Raw genomic sequence first — 25000 nt, 5'->3', positions numbered from 1 at the left:
AATAACACAAAATTTTGGTTGATTTGTAACTTATAATAGTATATGCATCCATACTCATCGATAATTCATATTCTAATGAACCAATTTCTGGAGGACAAATATAAAATTACTTTTTCATTTCAAATATAGAATTACTTTTTCATTTCAAACAGGAAGACAAAATTTCAGTTAAACCAACATTAATGTTTCTTCCATAAAATGTGCTTTCGTCTGAAATTTTGATAGCAATGACCATTCAGAAAATGTTCAGAAAATTAATTCTCATTGAATCGCTTATTTTTTCAAATTGGAGCTTAATGAGACATTGGATTGTATAAAAAATTGTATACTTATTAACAAACACACATGTAAATAAAACCAATTAAAAATATGATTAAGTAATTGCAGCTATATTCTACACAATAAACGTTTTCATAATTGCATCAGAATACTTCACTAGCATATCTTCTATGGAAAAACTATATAAACAGCAAAACTGCAAGACTTGAAAAGTACAATCTTGAGAACAAATGATATCCACTTTTGGTAATCAATTTTCCTTTGCATTATTATCCATCAAATATCTCTAATTAAAAAAAAAATTGTTGTTGGTTGGGACCTCAGATATTTTACTCCTACGATTCATGTAATACCGCTGAGCAACACACTACAATATCACAAAATATTGTAGTTAACCGACAAAGTTACAACCATAGTAAAAGTTTGAAACAACAGTGTTTCTACGATTTCTCATTCGAGCCAAACTGAAAAGAAATGCAATAATTACAGAATAATAGACATGAAGACAAACGAGAAGACATTTAAAAGAAAAACGAGAAGACATTTAAATCTGGCCCTGCATTTTAGAACAGATGCTTGTAATTTAACAAAAAGTTAATTAAGTCATTGAACCTTGCAGTAGAAAATCAAGGAGAAGCTCTAACATGAATAGCTTTTGTGAACACATAAGAATTTCATCACAAAAATATCGAGGGATGAAAAGACAATGCTTACATAAACCATTGTTTCTGAAGAATGGCAGAAATTATCAGTATTGAAGACACAAATCAAACTGGAACATTTTTCATGAATGAAAAATAAAAGACAAGAAAGAATAGAAAAGCGCAAGAATTTCTAATTTTTCAAGTATTTCAAGTGAGACACAAAGAAACTCCGAGTGCAATTTATATTATGTAAACTTATTTCATGACTGGCTGGTTATATTAAGGAATAATATGTATATTAATGCAAATGATGAACGACTAATGTACTAATTGTAACTGTAAAAGTATGAAAATCGTATCTCTATAGAAGATCTAGCTGGCTAATGACGGCAAATAAAGGAGGCACGTGGGTATGGGTGGTTTCTTTTTATCTTCCCTCGAATATTTTATTATTGTCTAACCTTCTTCTGTACTCCTGCAAAATACTGAAATACATTTGTGCCTTGAAAATGTTGGTTTCAAAGAGAGAACTTTTATTTCTATGATTACAGATTTGTACATAATGCTCCATTGTTGATAGCTGATTTTGCATTATCCCCATGTGAGGGCTATGTTATCTGCACCTCACATTTAGTGGTGGCACTGTTCTTGAAGATCCTTTCCTTGGGTAGTTGGTATATGTATTGTTTATGTTTACTAGTAGCTATTAGATAGCACTTCTTATTGAAATATATATCGTCTGTGTTACAAAACTGAAAACGCTTAAGACAAGGGGTCATGAGGGGGATAAAAGAATTGATCTTGCTGTAAGAAAAGAAAGCACGTTATTTTTAACCAGGCATGGAACATAGATAACAAACAGCATAAGGGTTACCATTGGAAAATCGTAAATCTTTGTGGAAGCCTCACTGAAGCAAGACATACTAGAAATTGTATGATAGATTAGAATTAAGCCATGTGCTTAAAATATAAGTAACTCGCTCTCTCTATTTATTTCACTCCGATCCCTAATTTTAATCTTCTAGCTACAAGAATATCATATGGATTTCAAAAACGAGTTATTGGAATTAATTGTATAATTATATAAAGAAAGCATTTCAGATGACTTTCGTTTCAGCCAATAGAATTAGTTTCAGAGAAAACAGTAAATAACTGCATATATGACGATGACGACCAGAAATAAGGTAAAAATGTAAAGACTTGATGAGAAATATATACATGATTATACTTGCAGAAATAAAAAAAAATCTCCATTGATAAAATCATAAATAAAACAAAATTGTGGGTAAGAAAAGAAGACAAATTGCTTTCAAGTTTGTCAATTTGAAAGTTATACAAAAGAATGTTTGGTGTGAACAGATGCTAAAAATGTGACATGTTTTTAGATATGTATTTAAAACAGAAAACGGAATTTAAAGATTAAAGAAGCAAAAACTTGTTAAAACAATAATTAAAAACGATCACTCTGATTATAAATAAAGGATTTTTCTGTAAATGAATAAAGACTTGAATTTGTAAAAATCTCAAATTTTGTTTCGCTAATTGCTGTTATTCTCACTTATTAATGCCAACCCAAGAAATTAATTTGACAAAACTGCAAAAATGAATAGAGATTTTTAATTAAAATGGGAGAAAATATAACTCAAAGTGGCAACAAAATTTTTTGTAATAATAAACTGAATGTCATGAAATGAACCATTGATTGCGGAGAAGTGACGCCAATGGCGCACAACAACTGGGTAATGTATTTCATGTGGAAAAGTGGATAGCACTAATTTCCCAATCAATAGGTGACGTTGTGTGAGAAGAGAAAGTAACAAAAGAGAATCAAGGGAAATACGCAGGAGGAATTCCAGAAGAATTCAACCAGAAAATATTGGAAAAAGGGATGTGAGTTTTAATATGTAAAACAAGTGATGGAAAGAATTAACAATGAGTTAAAGAGATCAACAAGAAATAATGGAATGAGATTTACAATTGCCAAAAACTAAATTGAATCAACAAAGCAAAAGAAATAGCACAATCAACCAGAAAGACAAAGAAGAATAGTTGAAAATAGAAAAATTGATTGCCGAGTAATTATTTGATATTTTTGAAAGACAGAATTGGTAAATCAGTGGCAGAGGATCCATGCATGCAATGCATATCTTACATGTTTTGCATGATTTTATGGTTCTAATTATCTACGTGATATTTGTTTTTTAATCTCCAATTCCTTCTTTTCTTAAAATGAATAGTGGATGAATAATTTGGTTTCCATTTCCAGGAATAAAAAATCCTTTGAAAAGATGCAGGTAGAGCATTTCCATGGGAAAGAGATTAAGGAACCAAAATAAGACATCTAATAATGTATACATAATTATTACTATAATCATTTTTGAAACACCTGCAGACACTAGTGTTTCATTCTTTTGGGAATCATCAGTCCAGGGTGTCGTGATTACCTACGGTTGGAATATCATTGAAATTTTCATTCATTTTTAAATGTCGAGACACCGTCCATAGCAATCTAATGATTGTACCATCATGATCTGCACATGCAAGCTTAAGTGACTTTCCTTTCAACTTTAAATTGCTCAACAATAAGAATCGCGTTCTTAAAGGGGCTGAAATTATTAATACGATCAATTTTTTTTAAATTTATATATAATTTGCTCACTAGTTGATAGACGCAAGTGTAAAGTATTATTTGTGAGACATTTGATGGTGAGTTTTGTAGTTGTATAACTATATATTAATTATACATTAATTTTCTGTGTAACCTACACGTATGTGTATGTGCATGTATTTTCATTTGCTGATGTTATTCTTTTCTCAAAATTCTAACACCAACATTATAGACACTTTTCTAAATAAAAGGAGACTTGAAAACAATCTCACACACCTATTGTTGCTCTACGAAATAAAGATAACATAAATTCGGTTCTCATTGTAGAAATGCTTTCCACTTTCATAAAAAATGTGTCTGCTGAAAATGTTTGCATACACTGGAAATATGTTCCTTGACAATTTAATGTTTTTCCCCCAAGGATAATATTTACACATTTTTTTTTTTAATTCACCAATCACGTATCGACTAAAACCTGAACATCTTGGTAGAAAATGGACCTGGGGTTTATTTTTGGCAACCTTGTAATTTTTGCTTTCTCATTACTTTGTATTTTATTTGTCACATTCCATATATGATGCTTCTGAAAAAGGGAGGATGATTGGCGTTTTCTGTGATAATTCTTGTTTTGTGGCATGTGGGCATTTTCACTCTTCTCATGTCATCATTAAACGGTCAATTCAGTCATCTCATTCACCGTTATTTTCAAGTGGCTTTTATACATGGCTACTCATTAAAGAAATTTAAAAAATATCCAAAATGAAAATAATCTATTAAAATTTTTAGAATTAGTCGATATAGAAGATGTTCACCTTTGGGTTTTAAATAAACTAAACATAAGACAGGAAACATGTTTCGTTAAATATATTGTAAACAATATTAGCTTATTTAATATAATAGTATATCATTTTTTAAAACCCACATGAATAACTCACTATTTTGAACAAAAACATGATGGAATTTATCTATAAATAGGATTGAATTAACAGTGCCAACCCTTAATTCTTTCTGAGTGGTCTGAGAATAATGTATGCAACATATTGATGTCCACACCACGTGCATCTGTTGCTAAGGTGATGATTCTCATTTCCTTTGGCCGTTAAAATCGTCAGAATCTTTGTCTTTTATATCATATTTAGACAAGCATCAAAAGTTTCCCGCACTTTTGTCGTGGCTTATGCAAATGTATGACTAAATATTACTTTTATACATTCCTCCCTATGTTATAATTATTTCTCGTTAGACCGCTGTAACTTAATTATTTTGTTGCTGTTTATTTCTGCTAAGTTTGCTTCAGCTTTTCTCTTTGAATATTCAATTTCATTTTGTCCATTTCTTTCATTAAACCGGTAACTTTCGTTTACAGTGGCACCCCTGGATACGGTGCCCCTAGGATACGTTTTTTTGAGGTTATGATGTGGAATACGATTTTTTTGTGGCTCCTGGTTATGGTATTTGCCATGCCTTACGATGTTATTTATTATGTTGTTTGATTGGATGCATGTGTATTATATACTGTACTGTATTTTGTTACTAATTTTTAATGCCGTATCCCGGGGTTCTACTGTATTTTCTATATTTTTATATTTTCAAGACAAAACATTTCTTCAGGGTTTGTCATGACATTTTGATGCCTTCCCTCGTCTATCAGTATGTTTTCTTTTCATCTATGTCCTTTTATATTTCAACCAATTTTAGACATAGACAACAGGAAACCATGAAAGTGTTTTGCTATATTCCACTGTGGATTGTTTGAGTTTTATGATCCTTTCTGTTTCATTTGCTTTTGTTGAACTCTTGTCTTTTTTCAATAGTTTGCCCAAACTCTTCTGTCTGCATTTGCTCGAAAAATGTAAATTATTAGATCATTCCATAATTTGCTCATCCATTTGGTTATTCTATATTTTCGTTGTGACTTAAAAAAAGTTAAATCAACAATTTAAATAATTTTATCTCGTTTATTTACGATGTATTTTATAATACCAAAATGTCCAGCAAAAGAAAATCTACAATAAAAAAAAGTTCTGCATCTTATCTATGAGAATTTTAGTATAAAACCCAAGTGAACGCTTTATTTTCCCATTCTATACCGATTGCCTGATTTATTATGATGATTAATGATATAAAAATGTAAATAAATAGTAACCTAACAAATAAAATAACTTTTACTAAAAATATTATTTATCACAAAATAATTCAAATATTTTATTCATTAATTGCTTTATTTTCTTGTATATTTTTGATGGAGACTTACATATATTATTTAATATATTAAAATAAAATGGTCTGTAGTTTTGGATGATTGTTTCTTTTAATAAAATAAGAAAGTTCAGTCAGTTGTTTCATCCGTGTATTTTTTATAGTTTCACCATATCAATCAATAAATGAGATGGTAAAAATTTAAGGAAATAGAATTTGCATACATGTATAGTATAAGGTAATAATGCATACATTCCCTAATTCCTCTTAAATATAGTTTACATAGCATTACTAGCCTTTCTCTACTAACATACCTAAAGAAGAATAGTCTCCACCAGGTACAACTGTTCATGTTGCATACTGACAAACCAACAACTCTCCCTTGACTAAATAATACAGTTTCTTTCACTCGAATTTTCTAACTACGGATTCTGTTTGTATTTTTTTTTTTAGATTGTCTAGTTCCATTTAACAGTTAGCAAAAGCGTGATGTATATACATAATGTTCATTTTTTTTTCTTTTGTGGCTGTGTATTTGGCATTGCACCTCCTGAGTATGTTGTTGATTGCCATTATGACTATGACCCAAAATTATTTGTAATAAAGAGTTTCTCTAGACAATGACTGTATTTTCTGTTCCTCATCAGTTTCAGTCTCCATTGTTCTATCTCTAAAATAGATATTTTTCAGATGTTTTCTATTTATGCAATAAATATCATTAGCTACTCCATTGTGATACATATTTTGCATTAGATCTTGTAATATTATAGATAAGCTAATACTTACAACCGGGATTTAAGCCATTAAAATTGCTCACAAGATTTTTAAAGTGGAAAAAAATGTATCAATATTTGATCTTTCTTCTTCAAACCAAGTTATGTATTGAGAAGTAATAATTTATTTCCTGAAATTATGTTTTGAAATAAATGACCTTTAACCGTTGATTATTATGATATAAAATGGCAATATGTTAATGTGTTTTATAAGTATTTAAAATAGTACTACTGTTTTGTTTCTAATAAAATATTAAATTCCAAAGAATCCCATGCAAACGTTGTTCGTCAAATAATAAAATATATGTTTGGTTTGAATACCTTTTATTAACTTGTAGGGGTCCCTACTTACTTCCCTCCCTAACAAGGAAGAGTTACACACAAAGTCAATTTATCGTGTGAAGAAAATCCAGCTCCCAAAAAGAGATACCGAATTTGGACAAAAATTTTAATTGCCTCAGTCCAGAAGGATCATCCTTCGCTGATGGAAGGCAAAACAGATACTACATGAAGAACCTAGTTTGAAAGCTTAGAAGAAATGTCTTTTACAGTTGAAACTATAAAGGACTTATACAGGTTAGAAAATAGACAAGTATAAACAACTGATATAAAGAAGTTGATAGAAACTAAAATGAATGTTGCAATCGTCTGAGAAAAAGTATAATTTGAGTTTACAGTTCTGTTAGCGAACTCTTGCTAGCTACTTAGTGGAATGTCAATCTATTATAAATTTAGATTAGTTGGCTTTCCTCTTGCACATATGAACTTTTACAGAATTAAAGATAAACGAGGAAGTACTGAACAGATGGCAGAATCCTTAATTAAATTATCCCTTACTATAAAAGGAATACTTTGAAGTATATTTTTCATAGCAAGAGTCTGAATGCATATTCAGTCAACCACTTACGACAATTAAGTAGAAATAGTTGACTGTCAGACTGAGTTACTTTAGGCATACTAGACCATTGTATCACTAATATAGACCATAACTTTTATAAATAATGGAAATCAATTTCAGCTACTACACAAATGCATATGCCTCTCTCAGCATATGATTGTTTTGCGTGTATTATCACTAATATGATAATATGTGTTGTCTCTCTTTCAACAGCTATCTGTAGAAATGGTAATTTCTTTATGGATAAAGCACTATAGAAGGTAATTCAGTTCATTTTCATCAGCAACGGCTAACTGAAACATCAGTATTATTTGAAATGTAAACAAGATGATAAAAGTTTTTTTTATGTCTTGTGATACTACAGTTTCATGACCAAAAAAATAGAACATGAATAAAATTAATCATGACTATATATAATTGTAATGTTTAGACAGTTACTTACACATATAAGTGAAATAATTATCTTTATATTAATAAAATTCTCAGACAAGATCTTTTATGTGTTTCTTGCCTCTACATAACTTTGATAAATTCCTATTGAACAATTACAGCTAGGTCAGAAGAAATATTTTCTTATATTGATAAAAACTCTTTGTCATTGGAAAATAAACAGTTTTAGAGATATTTATCCATTGTCTGTATAAAATCTTTATAAAATGCTTGTTCACAAATAAAATTTTGTTTGCCAAAAGTCACTTTTCTAAAAAAATAATTCTGTGTCTCAAAATAAATAGTAGCAACATTACTTTGAAGATATTTATTTTTATAAATGTTTTTCTAATTCATCTAATGTCACTAATTTTAACAGGGATGCATCTAATAAATAATAAGACTAGTTTTCTTTTTTTTTTAATTTTTCAAGTTGGTAAAATTAAATGTATGAGTTCCATTCCTTCTTGATATGCATCTGTCTCATTCTCCTCTAGTGACTTCCAATTAGACGGAGGAGGTGCTGTTCAGAGGGAAGACAGTTTTTTTAATTGGCTCAAAGTGTCTAAACACACTGACCTCCCTAAAGTGCCTTTATGTTATATCCTATTTCTGTTTGACAACTCTGATAGAACAATATTAATATTAAGCTTACATATACATAAATTTATATTTGCTACTCACAATTCATGTTCCTCTAAATATTCTTAAATTATTCTTTGTTTGGTTCACAGTATAAGTTTATATTATATATGATATTATAGCCAAAGAGAATACATCAGGCTATCAGAGTTTCCCCTAAAAGTCTTAAAACAAACAAAAGACATTCATATTGATCATTCGTACTCATTATGTACATTCAAGTAAAAATCAGCTCATCAAAAAAGTCACTTTTTAAAAAGTTTCTTATTTTTACTAGCTGCGGATGAGACTTCTTACCATATTTCATACATTTAACCTCTGTTTTATACATTCCAACCGAGAGATCTTTTAAAGATTCTAACCATCCCTTTAAGTGCAATTGTTGTCCTGCAGTTTGTTTACCGAGTATATTTGCCAGATAGTTTTTTAAATTCTATTTCATGAGTCCGGGTGCTCCTATAATTGCTGGAATGTTGGAGATCTGCTTAAGATTCCAGTTTCTTTTCATGTCATACATAAGACCTTATTATTCCATTATCGTTTCCCTCTCAGCTCCTTTTAATGCAACATCATAGGCGACATTAACTTCTAAGATTACTTCTTTCTCCTTTTTGTCCTATATAACTATGTCAGGTTTAATAGCTTCGTTTTCTAGGAACATAGCTGTAGGAATTCCATAGTCACCGTGGATGGTGTACTTTCAATTGTTCTTTCTGCTATATGTTATCAGGACTTGTTGCTAAATTCAATATTCAACTTTATACAGATAGTCTAGTAGAGATATTTGCATACTCCATTGTGTTGCCTTGTATAGTAGCCATCCTCCATCACTTGTTGTCACTAATATTGTGCTTATGCATATGTTTTATAATATGCAATAAAATAAAAGAGTGTGTCAATATTTTAAGCATTTATATTAAATTTGGACATAAATATAATAGTTTGTCAGAGAATTTGATTCTATAAACATCTACTGATTAGATAACCACACTCACAATGGAATCAAACCCTCCAATCAGATAACATACAATATTAGGTCAGCTGTCACTAAAATAAAATATTTTTCTCAATCTAAAATAAGTTATATTATCGTAATTCACAATTTCATTCTCCTCACACCAACCACTGATTTTATCATTTACATATTCTGCCACTTACAATGGCCACTAAAGAATAAAATTTTGTCGTCTATTCATTAAATCAGTGCATTAAAATTTTATTGTGAGTTTATTGTCAGGACAATGTCCTAAGTAGACATGATTAGAATTTTTGATGAATTTCATGCTTTTTTATATATATTTTCAACTACTGCAAAACAAGAAAGAATATAAAGAAACAAAAAGGAAAGAAAAAGATTCATCATTTTTTTTTTAATTTTACTTACATTCATCATATTTCCAATAAGTGATGGCCAAAAGCAAAAAGCAGACATTGAAGAAGATCCTTTTATTTGGTTGACAGCACTTCCAACCAGATATGCCTGAAATAAAGGAAATTACATTAAACATTATAAAACAAATTAAATAAGTTAATATGTGTGTGTGCGCGTGTGGATATTCAAATAACTTACATATATATAAAACATAATATGTTTGTATGTATGTCTGTCTCCATTTTTTCAAAGTGCATCTTTTTCAAGACGCAAGGTCACAAAGCAATGCGAGGGAAGTTAAATGGTTGCATTTTTTTAACTGTAGCTTTATATATATATATATATATATATATATATATATATATATATATATATATAAGCCGATAAAAATAGCTGTTAAGGAGTCAAAGTTGAAAAATAATAATAAGTCGACTTAAAGTGCTTTTTGTACGCATGTGCAAATATACATTTATATGTTAAATTCAGTTTATTTTGAACTATTTCTTATCCATCTGATAATAGCTAAATGGTTTGTTTTTCACAATTCCAGCTAGTGGCACTCAAGTCATTTTATTTTCATTTTGAGATCACTACTATAGATTGGGTACAGTATAATAATCAATAGGGAATTTGCTCTATAATAATAAATCTAAAATATCATATTTAAATATATATCTTACAACTGGGCAACGCCAAACGTGCTTCAAGTATTTATAAAAATAATAATTGAGTATTCAAACTCCATTTTTTAGATGTGGCCATTCTGGGAGGGGAAAATTATGCAAAAGTTACTGTCTAAACTATAAGGCATAAACAAGGAAATAAAACACTTTTAAGAAATGTCTTTACAATATATAGCATTTATTTCTCTATCAATACATTTGCCTATGATTACATTGATTGTAATGCTTGGATCTTGACAGTAAATGGTGACTGAGGTGCAAGGTTCGAATTATGTGACCAACAGAACAATTTTATATATATAGTACAACTGAAGATTCTTGGTTAAGATGATATATATTATATATATGCTAACATGGATGCCCGGCGTTGCCCGGGTGTTTGGAGGTGTGCGTTGAGCAAAAAAAAAAAAAAAAAGTGGTAGTAAGAAGGCCGGCTCGAACCCGTACCGCGAAGGAGTAAAATAACGTGAAAAAAACGTCTTTGCTGTTACGACCACCGTCAAACCGGAAGTGACATAGGTTAAGGCTAGACAATCGAAAAGAGGGCATGACTTTCGAAAATATCGACGAAAAACGCAACCCCTCCCTGTAGAAAAGTGCCCAGTTGAGGGTGAAAAAAATGTTTTAGCCAATGTTTCGGTATTTGTCGTCTGAAGGGTCGAGCTTCAAAACGATACTGATCTTGTGAAAATCCGTCACCTATGTCGAAAGTTTTAGTCAGGCATGCAAACATACATACATGGATTTATATATTGGTAGCTCAAATTTTCGACCCAAACCGATTAAAAAGCTTGTTATATCTCTGAATACCCTTTATGTAAAATTTCAAATATTTAGACCAGAAATTGTCTTTAGTAATTTGGTAGAGACCACAGCGATCAATTTTTTTTTAACTTTGACCCCTATTAGTACCTCTTAACATTTATTGTTTTAGGCTCAAATCGAGTTATTAAGTTATATCCATGTCCAAAGAACCTATATCTAAAATTTCAATTGTTTGTACCCAAAATTCTCGGAGGAGTTTGGTAGAGTTCTCAAAGGTCAAATCATTGAACTTTGACTCCTTATCAGCCAAATTTCTGGCCGAAAACCGATTACAAATATTTTCCCAAATCTCAATACCCTGTATATCAAATTTCGAGTCTGTAGACTGAAAGTTGACGGAGTTATTGTGTAGGGAAATGTACACAGACAGACAGACGCTTTCACTTTATAATTATCCTAATTTAAACATCTTAATTATATCTTGATTAAGTAAGTTTTTTATTAATCGTATGACTTCTAACATTTTCACCATGTTTTATCCGTTTTAATCTGGAAGAAAAAAAAATCTCTGGAATTGTTTGTTTTGTTCCAAGGAAAATATTAACTGTCTCTGATGAGTTTTTTTGGTGTTCGTACACCATTAAATATATATCAATATTTACGTGCATATATGTTTAAATAAATGATAAAAGAATGTAACACTTCATAAGATTGCGTTTTTATCAACTTTCCAAACAATTTAATATATTGTATCCTGTACCTCTATAAGGCCACCATTCGCCCATGTATGGAGTATTGTTGTCATATTTGAGCTGGTGCATCTTCTGCTTGTCTCTCACTCCTAGACAAGGTTAAAAAGAGAGTCGCCAACCTAATAGGTCCTGAACTGTCATCCAAGCTTCAGCCTCTGTCCCATCGACGTAATATAGCATCCCTCTGCCTGTTCTACAAGTATTTTAATGGTGAATGTTCCCTCTATGTAAATACCCCACACAAACCTGACAAGCAGTACAATCCTACCCCTTCACAGTAGAAATCCCTAGATGTAAGAGAGCCTTCTACTCCAGTAGTTTCTTCCCCAGAAACGCTAGACTTTGGAACTCCCTGCCAGGTTCCTGCTTCCCCAACTGTACTGACATGCAGAAGTTCAAGTGTAACGTGAACCAATATCTTGCAGCCCAACCCCTCACCCATTATCCCTGTAGCCTGTGTTCCTAATAGTAGCCCCCTACATCAAAGTGGCAATGTGCCTTGTTTGGGGTGAAAATGTAATTAAAAAAAATTTACTTAAAAAGTAAAGGAAACATCTGAAATTCATCAAGTGTTTTAAATAATGTTTAAATTAAGTTTTAATAATGTTTAAATCAAGTGTTTTAAATAATGTTTAAATTAAGTTTTAATAATGTTTAAATCAAGTGTTTTAAATAATGTTTAAATTAAGTTTTAATAATGTTTAAATCAAGTGTTTTAAATAATGTTTAAATTAAGTTTTAATAATGTTTAAATCAAGTGTTTTAAATAATGTTTAAATTAAGTTTTAATAATGTTTAAATCAAGTGTTTTAAATAATGTTTAAATTAAGTTTTAATAATGTTTAAATCAAGTGTTTTAAATAATGTTTAAATTAAGTTTTAATAATGTTTAAATCAAGTGTTTTAAATAATGTTTAAATTAAGTTTTAATAATGTTTAAATCAAGTGTTTTAAATAATGTTTAAATTAAGTTTTAATAATGTTTAAATCAAGTGTTTTAAATAATGTTTAAATTAAGTTTTAATAATGTTTAAATCAAGTGTTTTAAATAATGTTTAAATTAAGTTTTAATAATGTTTAAATCAAGTGTTTTAAATAATGTTTAAATTAAGTTTTAATAATGTTTAAATCAAGTGTTTTAAATAATGTTTAAATTAAGTTTTAATAATGTTTAAATCAAGTGTTTTAAATAATGTTTAAATTAAGTTTTAATAATGTTTAAATCAAGTGTTTTAAATAATGTTTAAATTAAGTTTTAATAATGTTTAAATCAAGTGTTTTAAATAATGTTTAAATTAAGTTTTAATAATGTTTAAATCAAGTGTTTTAAATAATGTTTAAATTAAGTTTTAATAATGTTTAAATCAAGTGTTTTAAATAATGTTTAAATTAAGTTTTAATAATGTTTAAATCAAGTGTTTTAAATAATGTTTAAATTAAGTTTTAATAATGTTTAAATCAAGTGTTTTAAATAATGTTTAAATTAAGTTTTAATAATGTTTAAATCAAGTGTTTTAAATAATGTTTAAATTAAGTTTTAATAATGTTTAAATCAAGTGTTTTAAATAATGTTTAAATTAAGTTTTAATAATGTTTAAATAAAGTGTTTTAAATAATGTTTAAATTAAGTTTTAATAATGTTTAAATCAAGTGTTTTAAATAATGTTTAAATTAAGTTTTAATAATGTTTAAATCAAGTGTTTTAAATAATGTTTAAATTAAGTTTTAATAATGTTTAAATCAAGTGTTTTAAATAATGTTTAAATTAAGTTTTAATAATGTTTAAATCAAGTGTTTTAAATAATGTTTAAATTAAGTTTTAATAATGTTTTAATCAAGTGTTTTAAATAATGTTTAAATTAAGTTTTAATAATGTTTAAATCAAGTGTTTTAAATAATGTTTAAATTAAGTTTTAATAATGTTTAAATCAAGTGTTTTAAATAATGTTTAAATTAAGTTTTAATAATGTTTAAATCAAGTGTTTTAAATAATGTTTAAATTAAGTTTTAATAATGTTTAAATCAAGTGTTTTAAATAATGTTTAAATTAAGTTTTAATAATGTTTAAATCAAGTGTTTTAAATAATGTTTAAATTAAGTTTTAATAATGTTTAAATCAAGTGTTTTAAATAATGTTTAAATTAAGTTTTAATAATGTTTAAATCAAGTGTTTTAAATAATGTTTAAATTAAGTTTTAATAATGTTTAAATCAAGTGTTTTAAATAATGTTTAAATTAAGTTTTAATAATGTTTAAATCAAGTGTTTTAAATAATGTTTAAATTAAGTTTTAATAATGTTTAAATCAAGTGTTTTAAATAATGTTTAAATTAAGTTTTAATAATGTTTAAATCAAGTGTTTTAAATAATGTTTAAATTAAGTTTTAATAATGTTTAAATCAAGTGTTTTAAATAATGTTTAAATTAAGTTTTAATAATGTTTAAATCAAGTGTTTTAAATAATGTTTAAATTAAGTTTTAATAAGGTTTAAATCAAGTGTTTTAAATAATGTTTTAAATTAAGTTTTAATAATGTTTAAATCAAGTGTTTTAAATAATGTTTTAATTAAGTTTTAATAATGTTTAAATCAAGTGTTTTAAATAATGTTTAAATTAAGTTTTAATAATGTTTAAATCAAGTGTTTTAAATAATGTTTAAATTAAGTTTTAATAATGTTTAAATCAAGTGTTTTAAATAATGTTTTGAATTAAGTTTTAATAATGTTTAAATCAAGTGTTTTAAATAATGTTTTAATTAAGTTTTAATAATGTTTAAATCAAGTGTTTTAAATAATGTTTTAAATTAAGTTTTAATAATGTTTAAATCAAGTGTTTTAAATAATGTTTTAATTAAGTTTTAATAATGTTTAAATCAAGTGTTTTAAATAATGTTTTAAATTAAGTTTTAATAATGTTTAAATCAAGTGTTTTAAATAATTTTTTAATTAAGTTTTAATAATATTTAAATGAAGTGTTTTAAATAATGTTTTAAATTAAGTTTTAATAATGTTTAAATCAAGTGTTTTAAATAATGTTTTAATTAAGTTTTAATAATGTTTAAATCAAGTGTTTTAAATAATGTTTAAATTAAGTTTTAATAATGTTTAAATCAAGTGTTTTAAATAATGTTTAAATTAAGTTTTAATAATGTTTAAATCAAGTGTTTTAAATAATGTTTAAATTAAGTTTTAATAATGTTTAAATCAAGTGTTTTAAATAATGTTTAAATTAAGTTTTAATAATGTTTAAATCAAGTGTTTTAAATAATGTTTAAATTAAGTTTTAATAATGTTTAAATCAAGTGTTTTAAATAATGTTTAAATTAAGTTTTAATAATGTTTAAATCAAGTGTTTTAAATAATGTTTTAAATTAAGTTTTAATAATGTTTAAATCAAGTGTTTTAAATAATGTTTAAATTAAGTTTTAATAATGTTTAAATCAAGTGTTTTAAATAATGTTTAAATTAAGTTTTAATAATGTTTAAATCAAGTGTTTTAAATAATGTTTAAATTAAGTTTTAATAATGTTTAAATCAAGTGTTTTAAATAATGTTTAAATTAAGTTTTAATAATGTTTAAATCAAGTGTTTTAAATAATGTTTAAATTAAGTTTTAATAATGTTTAAATCAAGTGTTTTAAATAATGTTTAAATTAAGTTTTAATAATGTTTAAATCAAGTGTTTTAAATAATGTTTAAATTAAGTTTTAATAATGTTTAAATCAAGTGTTTTAAATAATGTTTAAATTAAGTTTTAATAATGTTTAAATCAAGTGTTTTAAATAATGTTTAAATTAAGTTTTAATAATGTTTAAATCAAGTGTTTTAAATAATGTTTAAATTAAGTTTTAATAATGTTTAAATCAAGTGTTTTAAATAATGTTTAAATTAAGTTTTAATAATGTTTAAATCAAGTGTTTTAAATAATGTTTAAATTAAGTTTTAATAATGTTTAAATCAAGTGTTTTAAATAATGTTTAAATTAAGTTTTAATAATGTTTAAATCAAGTGTTTTAAATAATGTTTAAATTAAGTTTTAATAATGTTTAAATCAAGTGTTTTAAATAATGTTTAAATTAAGTTTTAATAATGTTTAAATCAAGTGTTTTAAATAATGTTTAAATTAAGTTTTAATAATGTTTAAATCAAGTGTTTTAAATAATGTTTAAATTAAGTTTTAATAATGTTTAAATAAAGTGTTTTAAATAATGTTTAAATTAAGTTTTAATAATGTTTAAATCAAGTGTTTTAAATAATGTTTAAATTAAGTTTTAATAATGTTTAAATCAAGTGTTTTAAATAATGTTTAAATTAAGTTTTAATAATGTTTAAATCAAGTGTTTTAAATAATGTTTAAATTAAGTTTTAATAATGTTTAAATCAAGTGTTTTAAATAATGTTTAAATTAAGTTTTAATAATGTTTTAATCAAGTGTTTTAAATAATGTTTAAATTAAGTTTTAATAATGTTTAAATCAAGTGTTTTAAATAATGTTTAAATTAAGTTTTAATAATGTTTAAATCAAGTGTTTTAAATAATGTTTAAATTAAGTTTTAATAATGTTTAAATCAAGTGTTTTAAATAATGTTTAAATTAAGTTTTAATAATGTTTAAATCAAGTGTTTTAAATAATGTTTAAATTAAGTTTTAATAATGTTTAAATCAAGTGTTTTAAATAATGTTTAAATTAAGTTTTAATAATGTTTAAATCAAGTGTTTTAAATAATGTTTAAATTAAGTTTTAATAATGTTTAAATCAAGTGTTTTAAATAATGTTTAAATTAAGTTTTAATAATGTTTAAATCAAGTGTTTTAAATAATGTTTAAATTAAGTTTTAATAATGTTTAAATCAAGTGTTTTAAATAATGTTTAAATTAAGTTTTAATAATGTTTAAATCAAGTGTTTTAAATAATGTTTAAATTAAGTTTTAATAATGTTTAAATCAAGTGTTTTAAATAATGTTTAAATTAAGTTTTAATAATGTTTAAATCAAGTGTTTTAAATAATGTTTAAATTAAGTTTTAATAATGTTTAAATCAAGTGTTTTAAATAATGTTTAAATTAAGTTTTAATAATGTTTAAATCAAGTGTTTTAAATAATGTTTTAAATTAAGTTTTAATAATGTTTAAATCAAGTGTTTTAAATAATGTTTAAATTAAGTTTTAATAATGTTTAAATCAAGTGTTTTAAATAATGTTTAAATTAAGTTTTAATAATGTTTAAATCAAGTGTTTTAAATAATGTTTAAATTAAGTTTTAATAATGTTTAAATCAAGTGTTTTAAATAATGTTTTGAATTAAGTTTTAATAATGTTTAAATCAAGTGTTTTAAATAATGTTTTAATTAAGTTTTAATAATGTTTAAATCAAGTGTTTTAAATAATGTTTTAAATTAAGTTTTAATAATGTTTAAATCAAGTGTTTTAAATAATGTTTTAATTAAGTTTTAATAATGTTTAAATCAAGTGTTTTAAATAATGTTTTAAATTAAGTTTTAATAATGTTTAAATCAAGTGTTTTAAATAATTTTTTAATTAAGTTTTAATAATATTTAAATGAAGTGTTTTAAATAATGTTTTAAATTAAGTTTTAATAATGTTTAAATCAAGTGTTTTAAATAATGTTTTAATTAAGTTTTAATAATGTTTAAATCAAGTGTTTTAAATAATGTTTAAATTAAGTTTTAATAATGTTTAAATCAAGTGTTTTAAATAATGTTTAAATTAAGTTTTAATAATGTTTAAATCAAGTGTTTTAAATAATGTTTAAATTAAGTTTTAATAATGTTTAAATCAAGTGTTTTAAATAATGTTTAAATTAAGTTTTAATAATGTTTAAATCAAGTGTTTTAAATAATGTTTAAATTAAGTTTTAATAATGTTTAAATCAAGTGTTTTAAATAATGTTTAAATTAAGTTTTAATAATGTTTAAATCAAGTGTTTTAAATAATGTTTTAAATTAAGTTTTAATAATGTTTAAATCAAGTGTTTTAAATAATGTTTAAATTAAGTTTTAATAATGTTTAAATCAAGTGTTTTAAATAATGTTTAAATTAAGTTTTAATAATGTTTAAATCAAGTGTTTTAAATAATGTTTAAATTAAGTTTTAATAATGTTTAAATCAAGTGTTTTAAATAATGTTTAAATTAAGTTTTAATAATGTTTAAATCAAGTGTTTTAAATAATGTTTAAATGAAGTTTTAATAATGTTTAAATCAAGTGTTTTAAATAATGTTTAAATTAAGTTTTAATAATGTTTAAATCAAGTGTTTTAAATAATGTTTAAATTAAGTTTTAATAATGTTTAAATCAAGTGTTTTAAATAATGTTTAAATTAAGTTTTAATAATGTTTATATCAAGTGTTTTAAATAATGTTTAAATTAAGTTTTAATAATGTTTAAATCAAGTGTTTTAAATAATGTTTAAATTAAGTTTTAATAATGTTTAAATCAAGTGTTTTAAATAATGTTTTAAATTAAGTTTTAATAATGTTTAAATCAAGTGTTTTAAATAATGTTTTAATTAAGTTTTAATAATGTTTAAATCAAGTGTTTTAAATAATGTTTAAATTAAGTTTTAATAATGTTTAAATCAAGTGTTTTAAATAATGTTTAAATTAAGTTTTAATAATGTTTAAATCAAGTGTTTTAAATAATGTTTTGAATTAAGTTTTAATAATGTTTAAATCAAGTGTTTTAAATAATGTTTTAATTAAGTTTTAATAATGTTTAAATCAAGTGTTTTAAATAATGTTTTAAATTAAGTTGTAATAATGTTTAAATCAAGTGTTTTAAATAATGTTTTAATTAAGTTTTAATAATGTTTAAATCAAGTGTTTTAAATAATGTTTAAATTAAGTTTTAATAATGTTTAAATCAAGTGTTTTAAATAATGTTTAAATTAAGTTTTAATAATATTTAAATGAAGTGTTTTAAATAATGTTTTAAATTAAGTTTTAATAATGTTTAAATCAAGTGTTTTAAATAATGTTTAAATTAAGTTTTAATAATGTTTAAATCAAGTGTTTTAAATAATGTTTAAATTAAGTTTTAATAATGTTTAAATCAAGTGTTTTAAATAATGTTTAAATTAAGTTTTAATAATGTTTAAATCAAGTGTTTTAAATAATGTTTAAATTAAGTTTTAATAATGTTTAAATCAAGTGTTTTAAATAATGTTTAAATTAAGTTTTAATAATGTTTAAATCAAGTGTTTTAAATAATGTTTAAATTAAGTTTTAATAATGTTTAAATCAAGTGTTTTAAATAATGTTTAAATTAAGTTTTAATAATGTTTAAATCAAGTGTTTTAAATAATGTTTTAAATTAAGTTTTAATAATGTTTAAATCAAGTGTTTTAAATAATGTTTAAATTAAGTTTTAATAATGTTTAAATCAAGTGTTTTAAATAATGTTTAAATTAAGTTTTAATAATGTTTAAATCAAGTGTTTTAAATAATGTTTAAATTAAGTTTTAATAATGTTTAAATCAAGTGTTTTAAATAATGTTTAAATTAAGTTTTAATAATGTTTAAATCAAGTGTTTTAAATAATGTTTAAATTAAGTTTTAATAATGTTTAAATCAAGTGTTTTAAATAATGTTTAAATTAAGTTTTAATAATGTTTAAATCAAGTGTTTTAAATAATGTTTAAATTAAGTTTTAATAATGTTTAAATCAAGTGTTTTAAATAATGTTTAAATTAAGTTTTAATAATGTTTAAATCAAGTGTTTTAAATAATGTTTAAATTAAGTTTTAATAATGTTTAAATCAAGTGTTTTAAATAATGTTTAAATTAAGTTTTAATAATGTTTAAATCAAGTGTTTTAAATAATGTTTAAATTAAGTTTTAATAATGTTTAAATCAAGTGTTTTAAATAATGTTTTGAATTAAGTTTTAATAATGTTTAAATCAAGTGTTTTAAATAATGTTTAAATTAAGTTTTAATAATGTTTAAATCAAGTGTTTTAAATAATGTTTAAATTAAGTTTTAATAATGTTTAAATCAAGTGTTTTAAATAATGTTTTAATGAAGTTTTAATAATGTTTAAATCAAGTGTTTTAAATAATGTTTAAATTAAGTTTTAATAATGTTTAAATCAAGTGTTTTAAATAATGTTTAAATTAAGTTTTAATAATGTTTAAATCAAGTGTTTTAAATAATGTTTAAATTAAGTTTTAATAATGTTTAAATCAAGTGTTTTAAATAATGTTTAAATTAAGTTTTAATAATGTTTAAATCAAGTGTTTTAAATAATGTTTAAATTAAGTTTTAATAATGTTTAAATCAAGTGTTTTAAATAATGTTTAAATTAAGTTTTAATAATGTTTAAATCAAGTGTTTTAAATAATGTTTAAATTAAGTTTTAATAATGTTTAAATAAAGTGTTTTAAATAATGTTTAAATTAAGTTTTAATAATGTTTAAATCAAGTGTTTTAAATAATGTTTAAATTAAGTTTTAATAATGTTTAAATCAAGTGTTTTAAATAATGTTTAAATTAAGTTTTAATAATGTTTAAATCAAGTGTTTTAAATAATGTTTAAATTAAGTTTTAATAATGTTTAAATCAAGTGTTTTAAATAATGTTTAAATTAAGTTTTAATAATGTTTTAATCAAGTGTTTTAAATAATGTTTTAAATTAAGTTTTAATAATGTTTAAATCAAGTGTTTTAAATAATGTTTAAATTAAGTTTTAATAATGTTTAAATCAAGTGTTTTAAATAATGTTTAAATTAAGTTTTAATAATGTTTAAATCAAGTGTTTTAAATAATGTTTAAATTAAGTTTTAATAATGTTTAAATCAAGTGTTTTAAATAATGTTTAAATTAAGTTTTAATAATGTTTAAATCAAGTGTTTTAAATAATGTTTAAATTAAGTTTTAATAATGTTTAAATCAAGTGTTTTAAATAATGTTTAAATTAAGTTTTAATAATGTTTAAATCAAGTGTTTTAAATAATGTTTAAATTAAGTTTTAATAATGTTTAAATCAAGTGTTTTAAATAATGTTTAAATTAAGTTTTAATAATGTTTAAATCAAGTGTTTTAAATAATGTTTAAATTAAGTTTTAATAATGTTTAAATCAAGTGTTTTAAATAATGTTTAAATTAAGTTTTAATAATGTTTAAATCAAGTGTTTTAAATAATGTTTAAATTAAGTTTTAATAATGTTTAAATCAAGTGTTTTAAATAATGTTTAAATTAAGTTTTAATAATGTTTAAATCAAGTGTTTTAAATAATGTTTAAATTAAGTTTTAATAAGGTTTAAATCAAGTGTTTTAAATAATGTTTTAAATTAAGTTTTAATAATGTTTAAATCAAGTGTTTTAAATAATGTTTTAATTAAGTTTTAATAATGTTTAAATCAAGTGTTTTAAATAATGTTTAAATTAAGTTTTAATAATGTTTAAATCAAGTGTTTTAAATAATGTTTAAATTAAGTTTTAATAATGTTTAAATCAAGTGTTTTAAATAATGTTTTGAATTAAGTTTTAATAATGTTTAAATCAAGTGTTTTAAATAATGTTTTAATTAAGTTTTAATAATGTTTAAATCAAGTGTTTTAAATAATGTTTTAAATTAAGTTTTAATAATGTTTAAATCAAGTGTTTTAAATAATGTTTTAATTAAGTTTTAATAATGTTTAAATCAAGTGTTTTAAATAATGTTTTAAATTAAGTTTTAATAATGTTTAAATCAAGTGTTTTAAATAATTTTTTAATTAAGTTTTAATAATATTTAAATGAAGTGTTTTAAATAATGTTTTAAATTAAGTTTTAATAATGTTTAAATCAAGTGTTTTAAATAATGTTTTAATTAAGTTTTAATAATGTTTAAATCAAGTGTTTTAAATAATGTTTAAATTAAGTTTTAATAATGTTTAAATCAAGTGTTTTAAATAATGTTTAAATTAAGTTTTAATAATGTTTAAATCAAGTGTTTTAAATAATGTTTAAATTAAGTTTTAATAATGTTTAAATCAAGTGTTTTAAATAATGTTTAAATTAAGTTTTAATAATGTTTAAATCAAGTGTTTTAAATAATGTTTAAATTAAGTTTTAATAATGTTTAAATCAAGTGTTTTAAATAATGTTTAAATTAAGTTTTAATAATGTTTAAATCAAGTGTTTTAAATAATGTTTAAATTAAGTTTTAATAATGTTTAAATCAAGTGTTTTAAATAATGTTTAAATTAAGTTTTAATAATGTTTAAATCAAGTGTTTTAAATAATGTTTAAATTAAGTTTTAATAATGTTTAAATCAAGTGTTTTAAATAATGTTTTAAATTAAGTTTTAATAATGTTTAAATCAAGTGTTTTAAATAATGTTTTAATTAAGTTTTAATAATGTTTAAATCAAGTGTTTTAAATAATGTTTAAATTAAGTTTTAATAATGTTTAAATCAAGTGTTTTAAATAATGTTTAAATTAAGTTTTAATAATGTTTAAATCAAGTGTTTTAAATAATGTTTAAATTAAGTTTTAATAATGTTTAAATCAAGTGTTTTAAATAATGTTTAAATTAAGTTTTAATAATGTTTAAATCAAGTGTTTTAAATAATGTTTTAAATTAAGTTTTAATAATGTTTAAATCAAGTGTTTTAAATAATGTTTTAATTAAGTTTTAATAATGTTTAAATCAAGTGTTTTAAATAATGTTTAAATTAAGTTTTAATAATGTTTAAATCAAGTGTTTTAAATAATGTTTAAATTAAGTTTTAATAATGTTTAAATCAAGTGTTTTAAATAATGTTTTGAATTAAGTTTTAATAATGTTTAAATCAAGTGTTTTAAATAATGTTTTAATTAAGTTTTAATAATGTTTAAATCAAGTGTTTTAAATAATGTTTTAAATTAAGTTGTAATAATGTTTAAATCAAGTGTTTTAAATAATGTTTTAATTAAGTTTTAATAATGTTTAAATCAAGTGTTTTAAATAATGTTTTAAATTAAGTTTTAATAATGTTTAAATCAAGTGTTTTAAATAATGTTTTAATTAAGTTTTAATAATGTTTAAATCAAGTGTTTTAAATAATGTTTAAATTAAGTTTTAATAATGTTTAAATCAAGTGTTTTAAATAATGTTTAAATTAAGTTTTAATAATGTTTAAATCAAGTGTTTTAAATAATGTTTAAATTAAGTTTTAATAATGTTTAAATCAAGTGTTTTAAATAATGTTTAAATTAAGTTTTAATAATGTTTAAATCAAGTGTTTTAAATAATGTTTAAATTAAGTTTTAATAATGTTTAAATCAAGTGTTTTAAATAATGTTTAAATTAAGTTTTAATAATGTTTAAATCAAGTGTTTTAAATAATGTTTAAATTAAGTTTTAATAATGTTTAAATCAAGTGTTTTAAATAATGTTTAAATTAAGTTTTAATAATGTTTAAATCAAGTGTTTTAAATAATGTTTAAATTAAGTTTTAATAATGTTTAAATCAAGTGTTTTAAATAATGTTTAAATTAAGTTTTAATAATGTTTAAATCAAGTGTTTTAAATAATGTTTAAATTAAGTTTTAATAATGTTTAAATCAAGTGTTTTAAATAATGTTTTAAATTAAGTTTTAATAATGTTTAAATCAAGTGTTTTAAATAATGTTTAAATTAAGTTTTAATAATGTTTAAATCAAGTGTTTTAAATAATGTTTAAATTAAGTTTTAATAATGTTTAAATCAAGTGTTTTAAATAATGTTTAAATTAAGTTTTAATAATGTTTAAATCAAGTGTTTTAAATAATGTTTAAATTAAGTTTTAATAATGTTTAAATCAAGTGTTTTAAATAATGTTTAAATTAAGTTTTAATAATGTTTAAATCAAGTGTTTTAAATAATGTTTAAATTAAGTTTTAATAATGTTTAAATCAAGTGTTTTAAATAATGTTTAAATTAAGTTTTAATAATGTTTAAATCAAGTGTTTTAAATAATGTTTAAATTAAGTTTTAATAATGTTTAAATCAAGTGTTTTAAATAATGTTTAAATTAAGTTTTAATAATGTTTAAATCAAGTGTTTTAAATAATGTTTAAATTAAGTTTTAATAATGTTTAAATCAAGTGTTTTAAATAATGTTTAAATTAAGTTTTAATAATGTTTAAATCAAGTGTTTTAAATAATGTTTTGAATTAAGTTTTAATAATGTTTAAATCAAGTGTTTTAAATAATGTTTTAATTAAGTTTTAATAATGTTTAAATCAAGTGTTTTAAATAATGTTTTAAATTAAGTTTTAATAATGTTTAAATCAAGTGTTTTAAATAATGTTTTAATTAAGTTTTAATAATGTTTAAATCAAGTGTTTTAAATAATGTTTTAAATTAAGTTTTAATAATGTTTAAATCAAGTGTTTTAAATAATTTTTTAATTAAGTTTTAATAATATTTAAATGAAGTGTTTTAAATAATGTTTTAAATTAAGTTTTAATAATGTTTAAATCAAGTGTTTTAAATAATGTTTTAATTAAGTTTTAATAATGTTTAAATCAAGTGTTTTAAATAATGTTTAAATTAAGTTTTAATAATGTTTAAATCAAGTGTTTTAAATAATGTTTAAATTAAGTTTTAATAATGTTTAAATCAAGTGTTTTAAATAATGTTTAAATTAAGTTTTAATAATGTTTAAATCAAGTGTTTTAAATAATGTTTAAATTAAGTTTTAATAATGTTTAAATCAAGTGTTTTAAATAATGTTTAAATTAAGTTTTAATAATGTTTAAATCAAGTGTTTTAAATAATGTTTAAATTAAGTTTTAATAATGTTTAAATCAAGTGTTTTAAATAATGTTTTAAATTAAGTTTTAATAATGTTTAAATCAAGTGTTTTAAATAATGTTTAAATTAAGTTTTAATAATGTTTAAATCAAGTGTTTTAAATAATGTTTAAATTAAGTTTTAATAATGTTTAAATCAAGTGTTTTAAATAATGTTTAAATTAAGTTTTAATAATGT

The 25000-nt window shown here is 21.8% G+C and overlaps 1 protein-coding gene across 6 annotated transcripts in view; it reads right to left on the bottom strand.

The window, feature by feature from the left end:
* The window catches only part of LOC145284709 (zinc finger homeobox protein 4-like), a 424371-nt gene that overhangs the window by 231709 nt on the left and 167662 nt on the right, over positions 1 to 25000 (bottom strand). For all 6 annotated transcript variants that reach the window (XR_013868864.1, XR_013868865.1, XM_080133614.1 and 3 more), the window contains exon 2: positions 9857 to 9952. The gene's annotated coding sequence lies outside the window, so the exon portion shown is untranslated. The remainder of the gene's footprint in view (positions 1 to 9856; positions 9953 to 25000) is intronic.

This window comes from Euprymna scolopes, chromosome 9 (genome assembly GCF_053919585.1).
Source record: "Euprymna scolopes isolate OS-2025 chromosome 9, ASM5391958v1, whole genome shotgun sequence".
Classification (NCBI taxonomy): domain Eukaryota; kingdom Metazoa; phylum Mollusca; class Cephalopoda; order Sepiida; family Sepiolidae; genus Euprymna; species Euprymna scolopes.
This window is presented reverse-complemented; position numbering and strand designations above follow the sequence as displayed.